This window comes from Rhipicephalus microplus, chromosome 2 (genome assembly GCF_043290135.1).
Source record: "Rhipicephalus microplus isolate Deutch F79 chromosome 2, USDA_Rmic, whole genome shotgun sequence".
Taxonomy (NCBI): Eukaryota; Metazoa; Arthropoda; class Arachnida; order Ixodida; family Ixodidae; genus Rhipicephalus; species Rhipicephalus microplus.
The window spans coordinates 226,638,601-226,656,295 of NC_134701.1; positions in this window are offsets into that span (position 1 = coordinate 226,638,601).

Genomic DNA, 17,695 nt, shown 5'->3' on the forward strand with positions numbered 1-17,695 from the left:
TTATCACAACGACGGGCGGTGCCAGCTAAGCGTTTTTCATCGGCGGCCCATAGGGGCGCGTCAGTCGAGAGTTGTTTGAGACCTGCAATTGTGCACCACTGTTTCGGAGGCTATGCAAAGTGTTGCGTTGTTGCACTGTCCACCACAGGTGACGATAGCGACCGAGAACATTTCGAAATGAAGGAGGAAAAGGGTGTGGCAGCTGTTTTTTTTCTCATGCGGCCGGCATCTTCCTAGAGGAGGCATTGGTTATACTCGCTGGGCGTAACCTCCTTGGTTTTAGAAAGGTATAGCGAGCGTTGGGCCGCCGTGCCATGAATACAGTGAACTGGTATATACCATGAACTCGAGGGGGTTAAAGGTGGGAAGTAGACACGAAGCGCGAGCCGTAAGAAAGTGTGCGTGTGCCACCTCTTGTTTAGTCCTTGGAATGTCCGTTGGATGGCGGTGCTTCTATATGGGGAATATATGATGAAAAATGCGAGATGGTGGTAATTGGAGTGTTGAATAGATGGACGAATGGACACACATGAGACAGATGCATGGATGGACACATGAACGGACGCACCGGGGGCGGATACATGGACGAACGCAGGGACGGACGCACGAACAGACGCACGCACGGACGGGCGGATAGACGCATGGACGGTCACACAGACGGACGCATGGACGGACGGAAGCAAGAATGAATGGACGGACAAATGCTTCGCCCCACTCTCCATCATTCACTCCGTGGATATTCTGCCAATTGTTTTTTTTTACCATCACGTTGCACTGTCAGTGGAGTGCGATAAACGGTACAGTTCTTCAAGTTACTTTTGTGTGCCCTTTCTAGTATTAAGGCAGACATACAAAACATCGACGTGTTGTTATGGTGCCTCAGGTATGCGCAATAATTGCTTTTTAATTGACAATCGCGCAACTATGAATGCTAAACCTTGAGCATTATTGGTGGGTGCTGCGGATGGAGTTGCCCGTTTTTATGTCGTTTGAAGTTTCGTTAAGGTTGGGCAAACAGACAAATGTACAGACAGACAGATAGACAATAAAAAAAATTCCGCCATATCCACGAAGTGAATGATGATGAGTGGGCGAAGCTCCGGAGGTAAACCTGGTAAACCATGAATCCTGTGTACATTTTGCCCACTCGATTTTATTACATCGCTCCCCCTAGCGTACGTCGCCGCACTAAATCGAACGATTGCGTTCAACCAATGACACGCGCCATATGTGACATCATTCCTATTTTATAAGATCTCGCGTCTTTCATCAACTACAAGTACCGCTTTCTAGTTTATAACATCTTGCATCTTTTCATCATCAGCTACAAGTACCACCATCTAGTAAACACTACAAGAACTAAACGAGAGGTGGCTACATACAGGAGACGGTACCGCCATCTAGTGAACACTGCAAGAACTAAACTAGAGGTGGCTACATACAGGGGACGGTACCGCCATCTAGTGAACACTGCAAGAACTAAACTAGAGGTGGCTACATACAGGCTACAGGGGACGCACAGCCCACGTCCTAAGGAGCTTCGCCCCTAAAATTTCTGTCGAAGGTCCCCAAGAAAGACTATTGTCTTTGAAAGCAATTATTGCCCATATCTGAGGCACCATAACAACATGTCAATATTTTTCATGTCTGCTTTTACTACAAAAGGCATGCATAAGTAATATTAAGGACCGTATCGCTTATCACGCTGCGCTGACGATGCAACGTTTGCACTAAAAGGCAAGTGTTTCCAACGCTTTGCTAAGAGAAGATGGTGGTAGCACCTACCCGTCGCCTTGTGTTCTACACCTTATCGCTTCCGAGACGGGCGCGCATGCCAGGCGCTTTGTTTTTCAAGATAACTGCCAGATAGCTCATGTCTCATATGTGACGTGACTTTAACGCAGCGCCTCCAGAATACCTTTCGCCGGTTTTCTTGCGCAGAACATGAAATAAACGTTTTGTTCACTCTCTCCAGACGCAAGACTATCGTCTTTCGACGACATTTGCAGTGTAAAATGCAGACACGGAGCCCATTTCTAGATCTGGAGGGCTTCTGCAGTTGGGATTTTCTTGCGGCATGGTTTACATTTCTACCGAGGAGCGAAACTGTGCTAGAGATTGGGTGGGAGATACCAACACAGTCACATTACGCTGTCATGTTCTACTTTGTAAGCGAAGCTCAAGTGTGCCCTCCAAGCTTTTAGAATGCTAAATTCACCATCTTCTTCCTAATATGAGCACGAAAATAAATTTCTTGCGTGTAATCTTTAATTCACACAATAGTGTTGTCCGTTTGTCTTAGCGTCATAGTTTACTACGCCACGCAGCATACCATCCTTGGCTTCTTTTATTTTTTTTGCTATCCAATTGAACTTTCATTGACGTACCTTCATGATAGGCACAATAATGTGACTATATGTATACCGTTTTTCATTGTTTGTACGCCACTGTGTTTGTGTGAGTTAAGAATGCTAAGCTATGTGTGCCCCAATCGAATTTCGGACGTCGTATTGGCTCCTGTCACGATTCGTATTCCCTGCCACTTAGTGGCCTACCTGAACGATCTCCTTGGTCGCTTCAGGAGGTTGCCTACCAAATACGAGCTTTTCCCCCTACGTCAGGCGATAATGAATTCCTTATAAGGAAGGGGTCTTTATGAGACTAAAATCTGTAATAACCGTCATAAATATTTCGTCATCACACTTCCAGTGAGACAGTTGGAGTGATAATATTTGAAATCGCCTTAGTAAATATGAGGAAACATACACAACCAGATATAACCATGACGCTTTAGAAAAGGTATACAACATAATGAAATGGCATGCATTTTTTTTATCAAACCAAGGGCACTTTGAACATATCTATCTATCTATCTATCTATCTATCTATCTATCTATCTATCTATCTATCTATCTATCTATCTATCTATCTATCTATCTATCTATCTATCTATCTATCTATCTATCTATCTATCTATCTATCTATCTATCTATCTATCTATCTATCTATCTATCTATCTATCTATCTATCTATCTATCTATCTATCTATCTATCTATCTATCTATCTATCTATCTATCTATCTATCTATCTATCTATCTATCTATCTATCTATCTATCTATCTATCTATCTATCTATCTATCTATCTATCTATCTATCTATCTATCTATCTATCTATCTATCTATCTATCTATCTATCTATCTATCTATCTATCTATCTATCTATCTATCTATCTATCTATCTATCTATCTATCTATCTATCTATCTATCTATCTGTCTGTCTGTCTGTCTGTCTGTCTGTCTGTCTGTCTGTCTGTCTGTCTGTCTGTCTGTCTGTCTGTCTGTCTGTCTGTCTGTCTGTCTGTCTGTCTGTTCCTATGTAGTAGCCTGTGTCTAGGTGCTGAGATGGCAGCCTCCTTAACTTAATATATACCAAAATGGTCCCACGAGAGCATTAGGACTTGACGAACATGACTGAAGTTCATGGCATAAATAACATGACGAGCCTGCTGCATGAACTTTGAAACCATTTGAACAGTCACGTTGGTACACAACCGTATACCGTAGACATAGAGAAATGCACCACAGTCGATTTGCAGTTTTCACCAAGCCAGGAACTGCAAGAACCGATGTTTTTAATTTTAGGAGAGATTGTTTAGGAGCCCGTGTCAAAGAAAATCCGGCATTAGCGCCATTGTCAAAAAATGAAAAAGCCCGATGAATGCAAAGAATAAAAATCAGTCTGAGCCGGAATCAAACACACGCATTCTGCATGGCAGTCAACCATTCTACCGCAGAGCCACACCTGGTCTTCAAACTTCGAGATACCTTATGGAGATGCGAATTAGTTTGAACGTCAATCACGGTTGTTGTGTTAGGTATTCCACTTTATAACAAAGTGATAAACATTACATAAGCACTAATATGGATGTCCGAGTAAGCTATGATCAAGCGTTGCTCGACCCGGGAAGAATACGCTATCGGATTCGACGTATGATATCAACATCACACCGTAGCATGCACTTCGTTTCCGTAAACAGTCGTGGTTCTGTGTCTGAAACTCTTTTTCAGAGAAAGTTTTCTTGTTTAAGAGACATTTTAGTGCCCATGTGACACAGGTATAACGTTAGAGTGCTCACGTTACGTCAGGCTATAAGCTGTCCTTTAAACACAAGTGTATTTGACGTGTCTAGTAAGCATCCCATGTGAACACAGCTACTAAATGTTTACAAATACGTGGCTAGCACCCAATACCGCTCAGCTCAACGCCGAAAACTGCAGGCTAGATTCGATGAATGTTTCACCTTAAACCTATTTGCGCAATATGTAGAACCTGACAATTTTTTTTAAAGTCGCTGTTGTCCCTGCGACATTCATAACAGTACCTCCATGAAAGTGCTACTTTGAGTGCCCCCAACGTTGCTAGTTTACACTTTGAATAGTCATCTGTCCAGTGTAAACGCTTCAGTGAACTGAGCCACTGTTTCTTCATACAAAAGCCGGACCTACTGACGGGAACGCTCCTTCAAGTTTCCGGAATGTTAAAGAGATCGCCCTTGAGAGAAGCACGCCGTAGAGCCGTATATCTGAATATCCTCGCCCAGTTGTTCATTGGTTCAATATCATTACTCTCTACCACTGTTCATATTGCGGTGCGTTTCTTGGTCTGAGTGCCTTTGGGATTTTCATGACCTAGGGCCCCTTATTTCTATTCTCGTTCTCTATATAGTTTACGGCATCATTGACAAAGATCGGTTTAGTATGTACTGATGGGATAGTTGTATAGCCATGACTTTTCAAACAGCAGTGCGTAGAAGGATACAAAAAACATGCACACATAAAAAATGCCAATACGAGCGCTTGTTTTTGCGTCCTTTATGAGTGCGTGTTTTTTGTATCCTTTTGTGCGCTGCTGTTTGAAAAGAGATTCGGTTATTAGCTGGGTATGATCAAAATACGTGTATTTCGGGATTCTTTTAACCACAATTCTGAAAGGTCACGTTCAGTCATTGTGGTCTTATGTCAGGCGTTCACGGCAGCCATTGCTTTCTGTGCTACTTGCGTGGAATCTATCTTTCTTCAGGGACTTGTATAAGAATAGGTAAGGGGAGCTTTGGCGCACAGGTGCCTCACTGACTTTATCTGATGGCTGCAGAAAGTTGCTGGCCAGAATAACATTGTTTTGCAATTGTACATGCAGTCTCTCGGAACACGGATGAAACGTAAGTTTCGTAAGCTTTCTGTGTGTCGTGAAGCAAACTTTCGATGGCATTGCTTCAAGGAAACGCAGTCATGAGTTCACGTGAACGCATGGTTGGTGGCGCATGCGGAAGTCGATCGATGTCAAGACGATTTGCATGCGAACAATCGCGACTCCGTGGATGTCGTCATTTGTGCAGTTCAAATGCTAACCCGTGTAGTGTGAAAGCCTTTGTTTTTTTGTGCGTATTTTGTAACTCAAGATAAAAAAAAGAGAAGAACATTGTGTTGTGAGCCCTTTGTATCATTGTTTACCTACTTTGTCGGGCATAATAAGGGTCACCTGCGGTTTTACATACACGATCATGCAAATATCAGGCACAGTGGAATAGACTTCCTCAGTTAGTACAAACAAAGCTACCATTTTTGCAGGACAGAACTAATAAGTGCATTATGTTGTGGCAGAAACGAATGTAGTACAAGGCTGAAAAACGTGAAAATGATAATACGTCCATTAATCTCTTCGTCCGCACTTTGAACAAGTCTTCCGGCAGCTCTGAAGAAATGGTGTGCAATTTCGGTATTTTGTTGGTACGTGCCATGCATTTCACGACGCACGTAATTGTACCCATTGCATACTTCAAAGCAAGTCATTTCTTTGTATGCACATGGCAACAGAAATCTTGATTTTCGGTGTCAAATAAAGCAGCGAGAGCTGCTGCGTCACGTGCTTGTTTCTTGCATCACCGCAAAGCGAAATGAATATTTCAAAACTATATTCAACGCTCGCTTATATAAGTTGTGAGCAGCGCGTACTACATGTCGTTAACGAAAAAAAAATGCTTCAAATGAGAGGTCGGCACATTCATGAAGTGGAAGGCCAAGCTTGATGAAGCCGACAGAGCGGAGGGCCGGATGGAATGCCGTAGGGGGTGGGGAGGCTTGATTGAGAAGTCTTCAAGTTTCGGCAAATTGACAATGTGTAAAACTCGATTAAAAATTATGCTTATTTTCAGCGCGCATGTCACAAAGTTGCAATCAAACAAACGTTCCAAGTGGAAATCCCCATTTAGGTCATACTGCCATGCCGCCCATCACATTGGAAGTGACAAGAGAAAAGGGGGAAAGGAGGGATTGACGTCGTGCTGGGGGCCACTTAATAGTGCCCCGCGGGCCACCGGTTTATGACCCCTGCTCCAAGTGAAATGGCCCGAAAACAGTGTCTTGGTAAACAAACGTAATATCTAGTCTTCGATTAGAGCATTCTCTTTGTCTTATTCATCGTTCTCAAGGTGCATAGTAGCACAGTGCTCCTGGGATTACCCGCGGATATTTTGTGTATATTCACAACGATAAACAAAACAACCACTGATGCGAGAAGCAGCACGGTTGTCGTCCGTGTTTCAATAGTGCTTTACAATCTCCTGAGAGCACCTCGTGTTGACTCTGAGCACTGTTGCGACTGGCCTTTCCAGGCACCGGAGGTCCGGGACGAAGGTGTCGAGGCAGGAGGAAGGTAAATTTAACAGAGGCTTTCTTTACATTATTTACATGACAAGCTCTTTTCTACATGGCGAGCGCTCCTACATGACGAGCTCCTCTACATGATAAGCTCCTCTACATGGCGAGCTCCCCTACATGACGACTACTCGAATGAGCCGGGTGGCTCAATATAATAGATACGTTCTCCCCAGATCCCTAGATAGGGGAACGCATGCAAATGGTACTGCCCAATCACGTGTCACACACAACCTGCGAGGGTGACGAGCATACACGGCCCTCGTAAACGTCCAATATTTAGGCGTGGTCACTGCACTGCAATGTGGCACCAACGTGGCTCTTCCTCGTCGTTTGTGTGCCGCTGGCCGAGGGGTCCCAAGCTCACAACAGCATACATCAAAAGGGCCGCCGCAGCTGCAGGAAAGGGTCCGCCGAACTGCTCGCTCAATTAGCGGGTCGATTTGTGGCTGCCGCCGCTGTCTCTTCCAAGGAAGACGTTGCTACCACGTAAACACTTGTCATCGTCTCCTGAAGCGGCTTACGGCAACTCACGGCACGGCGGCTCGCTTGCCGGCTGGGAAGGGCAATACAAGACGGATATAGGCCGGCAGATATCCGGTGAGTTGTTCGAGGATCAAAAGAACGCCGCTTCCTTGTCAGCTCCAGCGCCAGTGAAAACTGTACCATTCTAAGGACCATTTGTGATGACTTTTCGGGAGCCGTACACAGAATTTGTGCCTTGATATTTAATTAAGCAATTCGAAGGTTCTGATATTTCACCCTTATATGAAAATAAATTACAGAATTATGGTACGGGCACTAACTTAATTACCTGAAATAGGTCTGTTATTCATAAAAACAAGAAAGTCGTTCACCATTAGTTCAGTGTTTCTGAAGCTCACCGTGGCTCGACCTTTTTCTAAATAAAAAAAAAAAACCGGGAAGGGGGGTCGTTTGTTTCATGCCTTGCCTCCAAGGATTCCTTACCCCAGCAACGCTATAGCAACAGCATGCAATAACGCGCAATGTCGCAGCATATTTTGAACCATCTGCCGATAGCCTCTCGCTAATAGCCCGTTCACGTGCCCCAGGTGCCCGAACTCAAAGTTAGCTTCTTGCCAGGATTCTGATGTGGTCTCGGGTATCTCCAGATAATTGTCCTTGCTTCTAGCCTGAAAATAGCAAGAACTAAGCCTCACCTATTTTCGTCATAGTGCCCCTCTTTTGTTTCCGATACTAAAGCTGCGCAAGATTCTATACCATTTGTGTGATCCGGGCTCGAAATGGTGAGCAGCCTTTATTACATCGAACACATCCCTGGAGTGGTGCCAAGCGCAACGCAACATTCCTGGATCTCGCGACCGTAGCTGTTTATTTTCACTTCGAACCCATACCACTCTCTCTGGGCGCTACAAAAGGCCACTAGCCTTCTGTTTGGTCGGTGAACGCCAACCATTCAGCTCATAAAGCATTCAGCTCATTACTCGCCTCATACGCCACAGCGCTGCCTGTTCCCCCTCTGAAGAGCCGATACATCCATTTCCGTGAGTTGATAAAGTGCGTGCTGACGTCAAGGCGTACAACTCCGGCCTGCTATTGCACCAACGTCTCGGAGGTGAACAGCCCTGTTTGTACACTCTAAAAAGTAAAGGAGGAAGAGGGGTATTGAGGTTGCTCCTTTGGAGGAGTAACTAACCTGCCACAGCCATTCCTCTATTTTAGGCGTAACTGCGGAGGTACTCCGCCCTCTTGCGGTTGCTTCTCAAGGGAGCAGTAGTTAACTTTCGCAAGCGAAAAATCGGATTTCGGTTTATCTACTCATCATTTTGAACTGTGTGTAGGCATGTAATTAAATGTACAATCAATGTGCAAGCATCACATTCAGAAATAAAGGTTTGAAAATTTATAACAAACACACGGTATTCGGACTCACGACCACTAAGTCAGCATACGCGTACACCAACCACTACATCACACCACGCTGTGGCCTCGTTCGGAAAGAGACAGGGTTATCTATAAGCACCGATGGGTCGCTTGCACACGGCGCGAACATTTCAGCGGTTATTCCAAAAACAGTGTGCTTTCCTCCACAAGGAGAAAAGCGCTCCTCCTCTCCGTACCGTGTGAAAACTTTCGTCATCATTTCGTCTTTTGGGAATGTCAGGGTAACTGCGAACTTAGTCAAAAAAAAAAAAAAAGTTTAGCGACGAAGCTGCTTAGGCCGTGGGTCGTTCCCTCCTCCGTCTGTAGTATGTAGCCACCTATAGTTTATGACTTGCTCAATAGATGGCGTTTTTTGTATATGTCCTTGGGAAGAATACAACTAGATGACGTTAGTGGTTTTCAGAGCTTATTCACGCTAGAGAAGGATGAAGAGTAAGGCCAAGCATCCATCCATCCGTCCGTGTGTCCAACTGTCCGTGCGCCCGTCCGTCCGTTCGTTCGTGCTTTTGTTTGTCCGTCCGTGCGTCCACCCGTCCGTGCTTCCACCAATCTGCGCGTCTGTACTCCGTGCTTACGTTTATGCTGCCATTCGTCCGTCTGCCCGTCCGTCTGTCCGACCATCTGTGCTCCGGGCCGCCCATCCATTCGTTCGTCTGTGCGTCCGTGCCTGTGTCCATCCGGACGCACGGACGAATAGACCCACGGACAGGCAGACGGACGGACGGACGCGTCGCCTCACTCATCATGATTTACTCCGTGGATGTGCTGTGCTATTTTAGAGTGTAAATGTTGCGTCAGGTTTGCGCTACTCCATCTGCTTGCCTTTGACGCACGCACTCGCTGAGGTAGCTTGGCGGACAAAGCGTAAACACGCACAGCCAAGTTCGAGGGCTCGATTTTAATTTCCAACCCCGGCGGCCGCGTTTCGATGGGAACGTAACGTAAGAACATCCGTGTACTTTGATATACGTGCCTGTTAAAGAATCCCTGATGGAAGGATGGAGAGAAAATACATTGGTAAAGTCCTTCTGAACGCACTTTATGACGTAGCGGGTGGCTCCCACATCAAAACAGAAGGACCAAGTATCACTGCAGCGTCGTGGGCCCGTTGGACTGTCCATGGTCACTCTCCAAGCCTGGGGCTACTGAAAGAAGCCTTTTGTATATGCGACGTAATTCCCCCGGCGCCGCGTAACACGGATACTCGACAGAGAATATGATATATGTTATAAGCTGGATTCATTCGCGTGTAATCAACGTGAATTACTTGGCTGCGTCTCCGGAAAAAAATTGGCAGCATATCCACGGAGTGAATGATGGAGAGTGGGGCGAAGCATTCGTCCGTCCATTCGTTGTTGCTTCCGTCCGTTCATGCGTGCGTCTGTTCGTGCGTCTGTCCCTACATTCGTCCATGCATCCGCCCCTGCATCCGTTCATGCGTCCGTCCATGCATCCGCCCCTGCATCCGTTCATGCGTCCATCCATGCATCTGTCTGTGTGTCCGTTTGTCCATCTATTCAACGCTCCAAGTACCGCCATCTCGCATCTTTTCATCATATATTCCCCATATAGAAGCACTGCCATCCAGCGGACATTCCAAGGACTAAATGAAAGGTGCCACACGCACACTTTCTTACGGCTTGCGCTTCGGGTCTACTTCCCACCTTTAACCACCTCGAGTTCATGGTATATACTTGTTCACTGTATTTATGGCACTGCGGCCCAGCGCTCGCTAAACCTTTCTAAAACCAAGGAGGTTACGCCCAGCGAGTATAACGTAGCAACCTTTTCCTGTCAGATAGTGCTCAATGTACATGCCAATGGCTGCTATAGGGATCGCAGCGTCCGTGTTAACTAAAAGCCGAATGCTCCTGTCTCTCATTCCTCATTAGGAGTCATTGGCATGTACATTGAGCACTATTTTTTATTGTTCAACAACGCACACAAGAAATCTCTCACCGGCACCACGTTGGAGGTCAAAATGTTATACTTGCTACATACTACAACGGCTACGAGGGACGAACGAATGCCGCTATAAGGAGTTTAACCCCTAAAGTGTTGGCGAAAGTGCAGGGTATAGGCATGCCCCGACATGAAGTAGTTAGGGGCGTCGAAGCCTGTTTTATACTTAAATTTGTGTGTGTTTCAGCGCTGCACTATAGAACAGGGTAAAAATAAAATATATCCAGTATTAAGCCAAACTATGCGTGGCAGTCGAGTATTCAACCATGAAGCCACACTTTGGCTTGAGTCACCTTTGAAAAAAAAAAAAAAACCTATGAAGACTTGTCGGACCAGAAATTGCGCTAACACAGTCAGAATAAAGTGCCACAATAGTAAAATTGCAACCGGCTGTCGCAAAATGCAAATTGCATAATGAATGGGCGATTCGCAGCTTCTCATCAATTAGAAAGTGCGTGCACATGATTTTTTATTGACATCATCCACAGCATCAATAAAGTGCGCATAACATCTCATAAATCTGTAGCGGGTATCTCGCTTCTCCACAGACGGATGAATAATGTAACTGCATGTAGTCGTCGCTCCAAGGAAGTTCTAAAAAGACCGCCCCTTCAGCTTTTGCTGTGACTGTGCTGCGTGTTCCGCGCAGGCCTGGACTTTTTTCTTTAGTTCATGATCAGTTTGCTCATGCATTGCACGTACGGTCCAGCGGGTCGAGACAGCTCTCGCTCACCAAACGCGCAGAGACACACATGACGGGACACAATGTGACAGCCTCGCGGAGAACGTTGAGTTCCCCGGCGTAAGCGTCGAGACGCAGCTTGATCACTGCATATAGTCTGGTAGCCAGAGGGCCATGCGTGGCACCCTGCTAGCTCCACCGGTGCGTTAATAAAGTTCACTTCTCTCTCTCAATGACCGGGCGGTGAAGGCGAGGACCTTCATCGCCCTGTCATTGAATATGTACGCACGTGGTTCGTTTACGCGTGCGGGGGCCGCATACATACAAGCCGACGTCAGCCATCAATCACATGGGGGACTCAATAACGCGACCTCTGATGGAAACGGGCAGCTACGAAAACTCGAACGATGTTATTCAATGACAGGAGAGTGATACGATCGCCGCTGTAATCTTAGGCTCTTCACCCGAAGGAACGCTCGACACGAGGGGTTCGGTTGGAAATTTGTTCGGTGCGGAAGGAGTAGGAGCTGCGGAGGGAGAAGAAACCGAGTTACTGCGGATGTGATACGCAAGTACAATTTTGCGCGGTGTGTTGCCGAGGTAAGGGTCGATGTAAAATGAAAACCTCGTACCTTGTTTGATGTCTCGTGTCCCCAAAAGAGGCGTCCGTTTCGATAACAGCAAGTATAATGTAAGTCTGCGCGGATGATAAAAAAAAAAAAACTTCAAAGTTACAACGCTAGCTTTAGGTCATTCGGGGCGCGCTCATATCGCCGTCACAAACGTGACCCCAGGGTTATGATGGGGGACTGGCTCAGTCCTAAAGTGTTGTCATTCATGACCGGTCCGATGGAAGGGAGAGCGAACGATCGCTAAAATAGCTTTTCGCAATCTCCTGCAGGGTCGTTGGTCATAGCTGGAAACACTTCTAGATGAATACCCGACGCCTGATATCGCTACGTTTCATCAATACTATTGAAAGACAGCAACCCCCTCGAATGAATTCTCACAAGTCCCTATATTAAACAATAATGTAGAATGACGTAAGTGCTCCCCGAAAACATTAATCATTTCAGTGGGGGATGACTCAATACATCAGGGCGTGGTGGTGAATATGGGGACATTGACACACCTTGACAGGATGCACCGTGTTATGATTGGGTACAGGCGAATAGGTGGTGAAGCAGCGCCTATCTTGCTGGCGGTCGTGGAGGGTGTACAGCCAGCGCACTTTAAATTAGACCCCTTCGCTGACTCTTATGGAGTCCTGCCCCAGTGGCTGATTTGCACCAATTCAAAAGAAATTGCTCTTGCGAGTTAGCGCTGCTCTAATACTTCAAGCACATATTTCAAGGTTAACTTTCGCGCTAAATCAATAGGCATAATTTGTATATTGCCCCTACTCTCGCAATTCGGATTACATATATTCATTGCAGCTGAAGTTTTAACTTGGTATTTGCGGCCGCAAAGGTTGCAAGATATATTGGATGTAAAGTGTTTCTCAGAAATGCTTCATTGACGAGGCGTGCAGCCGGAAACTATGCTAAATAACTGGAAACGCAGCACCGAGCACTGAAGCACAAATATAACTGAAACAGCAATGTATTTGATGGCTTGGGGAATACCTCAAAAACTGCATCATCTCTAGACTGTAATTTGTGTCCAAGCCATGATTTATTTGGGGAGTGCTTCGTTAGCACATCACTTTTTTCCTCTCCCTGAAGCCAGCAGCTAAGATTACAAATTTTTAAACCATGAAAAATACATAGCTTACATCGGGAGCAATATATGCTTCTACAATTATACATTCCATTTGATTTTCAACTGAAGAGAAGTGACTCTTCGCACTCGCCATCAGCAGGACCTGCGATACGATAGAGATTGATTATTTTTTTTATTTCGAGAGTTGGCCCAACGGCATACAGAATTATATATACAGATGGAGGCCGGTTTGCACTGTATACATCAACAGTGATCCATGATGGAGCCCATGGAGCCTCACATTGTGGTCTTGTGGTCTCATCAGATGGAGGCCCACTGTTCTTCGGTGGCGCCGTCGTAATTGGTTCAGACGAGAAAGCGATCTTTTTTTTGTTAAAGGGGTACTGACACAAAATTTCGGTGCCGCGATATAGCCTCTGGGTTCGATTCTCGTGAACATTCGTATGTCATCTGCAAGATATCAACAGCGAATATAGCTTGGAAGGTATTTTAAATTCATTTTGAAGTTTGCATGAGCGACCGACTCCATAGCGCTATAGACAATATCGGAGGGGACCCCGGGGTGACACTTTACTTCCCTCACGTCACCACGCCACGGTCAACAAAACAAGTTATGATCATGTCATAGGCGCCATTTTTCTTTTGCCGCGTTAGCTCCCCCAGTTTATATTTCTCGGCACCTGGTTGCGAGTGCGTGGCCGTGGCGCACGCTTAGAAAGTTATGTGTTTTGGCGACACCCCAGTCTCGTTTCTTATTCGAAAGTATTCTTTATACAAACCATGCGGAAGTACGTCACAGTTTTGTGTGCTGACGTAGTCAACAGCTGCACATGCTAGGTGGCGACAGTTGCACCCAGTTTTTGAAACTCTCTCAAACCGAAACTGAGACTGATTGATAATGAGGAGCCTGTATTTATTTATGTGTCGCGTGCTGCAGCACACGATGTGTTATGTCACGACTAACAGGCCCCCAGCAACACATTGCTGCAGAAAAAATGTGAGGCCAAGGTTTTTGTGTCAGTACCCCCTTAATATGTCCACAAACGCCTTTAAACGTTTAAAAGCCATGCGCGAGCATTCGCGCATTTGTTGCTTTCATACGAAATTGTTTGATTCGGTCTTTTCTTGGTGAGGCCACATGCCATTCAAGGTCATGGTCAACACCACACACACATAAGGGGTCATGTAGTGGAACCTCTACATAGAGGGATAATTGTCGCTTCGACATCCAAAGCACGTGGGAAGACATGGATTCGACAACGCAGGGAACACGACTCGTAAACACAACGAGCACGCAGCGAGAATTTGGCGAGAGCACCGCATTAGCAAGTCAAAGCCAGTACGCGAGCTTTGTGGGGGCGTGTGCCGAGTCTAGCGCTCCTGAAAAACCCGTTTGTTTGAAGCGCACGCAGTCATTTAGCAGGGAGAGGCGGCACGAGCTTCATTCGCAAGAAATTGCTCCATACACAGCATGCCTCATTTGAATAAACTTTAGTCGAGTTGAATGACTGAGAACGTTGACACGGACATCAAAGTGTCGCCTGATTGCCCAGATTTCTTTTGAGGTAGCACTATGCAATTTAGAAAGCACGTACGACGGCGGTGCAAGCACTGTGAGAGTTGTGTCTTTCGCCAGGTTTTAATCAAAGATAGGCTTACATTTCTTTAGTTTTATTTTATTCTTCGCCCCAGCAATTAAGCGTTTAAAATTGTGGTTTGCCTCACCCGTTCATCGGTCCTGTTACCCTGAATAGAATAGCAGCCGTCATGCACGTTATTTCATCTCTTGGGCTTCATTGTTTGAACAGATCAACGAAATGAAAGCCTTCTTTACAAAAACCCTTACTAGAACTCCACCTTCAGTCACTGAAACGTCATGTGATTTGGGGCGGTATCCCTAACCACGCTGTATGTTGACGTGCGACAACAACGCTTGAAGATTACTGCAAGCTTGTTTCGCGCTTCACATAAACTCTGATAGTCCAGGTTTATTTTTGGATACCGGTACAGGAGCTATCATAAGTGTCGGTGCTGACATTCTGTGCACTGCGTCGAATTAGTTCTCTTTAAGACGCTGCTGTGGAATTAGTCACCGTTATTCTCACAAAAGTAGCGTCAGTGCCCTGTAAAAGATCCACACTACGATGATGGCAATGGCTTTTAAACATGTCCCACGTACTCACAATAGAAGTACGAAGCTACGTCGACGTGATCAATGAATTCGATCGCTGTGAACAAGGATGTCACACTGACAGTGCCACATAATTTCTCACCTGGTAGGCCACGCCATTCATATACCCACAAAGTCTATAATATAAGAGGGCTGGAAGTGTACAAATGTTGCTCAAGCTTCAGAGGCGCAGTATAGGTAAAAACCTAACGTACTTTGACTTTCAAGAATATTCAACAGCCAGACTCGGAGACTGTGTTTGCTGCATAGGTCGGTGAACTCACTCATGAGTTAACTCAGATCGAGTTCCGAGTCTGACCCCCGTATTCATAAACGCTCCTCAACTCGACTTCCACCCTTCACTTGACAAAGTTGAGTACTGCGCCACCACTCAGCTGAAACGGACGTTGCGCTACTCAAGCATCGCAGCAGATTATCGCTGATTTGCAGTGACTTGCCGTGCCTAGAGATGGCGCTTCCATCAGTTTTCTCAAGTGAAGGCGAAGCTTGAGGGAAGGGACGTTATAGAATACGGGGGTATGTCTGAGTGAATCAGGGCGAGTAATATCTTCGTGAGCCTGAATCCGAGCGAATCCAGTTGAAGGAAAATCTGGTCAGTGTGACTCCGAGTGAGTTCGGCTCAGGAAAATTCTATTGAGTCCAAGTTCGAATCAGTCCCAAGCGCAAAATATATCTTTTGAGTGAGTCTAAAAGAGCTCCACTTTCTTTTGCCGACCTGAGGTCTTATCCAAGCCATCTTCAGCATTACTATCAGTTTTACCTGGATTCACGTATTCCAAAGCAGAGCCGTTCAAGCACCGTTTCAATATTTGTTAATTAGAGGTGTGAATTACTTAGGGGATCCCTCGACCTCCCTCCACTAAGTCTTGCAGGAAAGTTCTTGATTATTATGTCCTATACTATCATATCTTCAAACCAAATGACCTTACTTGATTGGAAGCACACATAACTTGTTTTCAAATATACTATACGTCAAATGGCGCCTAGAAGAGCACCGACTGCGTGAGATATCAGTGCTAAAGAGCCTTGACACCATGGCCGGAATTCTAGTCTGACAAACTCATGAGTCGACTCACTCCGACTCAGTCCGAGTGGGTCCGGTTGAGTAATGTTACGGTGAATTTGAGTCCGAGTGAGACTGCGTGAAGAAAATGGTCGTGTAGTGAGTGAAAGTCAGAGTGAGTCCGGCTCAAGAATAGTTTCGTGAGTCTTAGTCCAAGTGAGCCCAGAGATGAAAATTGATTTCGTGAGTGAATTTGAGTGAGCTCCACAAGGCTTCCCGACCTATGGCACCAGAGCAAATATATAGCCACGTAGCCGAGAATAAAGCTTCGTTCACCTTATTTACATATTTACATTTTGTTCGCTGTAATGGCACATTATTTTCAAGTTTGTTTAATATGATTCATATTGACACACACACACACACACACACACACACACACACACACACACACACACACACACACACACACACACACACACACACACACACACACACACACACACACACACACACACACACACACACACACACACACACACACACACACACACACACACACACACACACACACACACACACACACACACACACACACACACACACACACACACACACACACACACACACACACACACACACACACACACACACACACACACACACACACACACACACACACACACACACACACACACACACACACACACACACACACACACACACACACACACACACACACACACACACACACACACACACACACACACACACACACACACACACACACACACACACACACACACACACACACGCACACACGCACACACACACAGCCCCGCCGTGGTGGTCTAGTGGCTAAGGTACTCGGCTGCTGACCCGCAGGTCGCGGGATCGAATCCCGGCTGCGGTGGCTGCATTTTCGATGGAGGCGGAAATGTTGTAGGCCCGTGTGCTCAGATTTGAGTGCACGTTAAAAAACTCCAGGTGGTCGAAATTTCCGGAGCCCTCCACTACGGCGTCTCTTATAATCATATGGTGGTTTTGGGATGTTAAACCCCACACACCAATCAAATCAGCAAAAACACACACACGTACGCACGCACGCACGCACACGCTAGTATGAGTTCCAAACTGAGAGAATATTGGTGAAGTGAGCAAAAAGTGAGGCCTTTATTGTGGTTAATTTTTGGCATATGTTGTATTTTTTATTATTTGCCATTACGTTGAGAGGAGGTGAAAATATTAACAGAGTTTATGGGAGGGGGTGAGTATGTTGAGCGGAAATTCTAAGTAGCCACTTATATCAATAAAGGGCTAGGCTTGTACACTCTAGCAATTTCGGTGTGCACGCTTACTTAAGCGCATATAAGAGTAGGAATTTAGTTTTTTCAACTGGGAGAGTCGGCTAGGTCTTCGCACACACCTCTTGGGGGCTGTATTTTTTGCTCAACCAGTTTTTGAATTATCGTTGTTACAGGTAAATTTACAT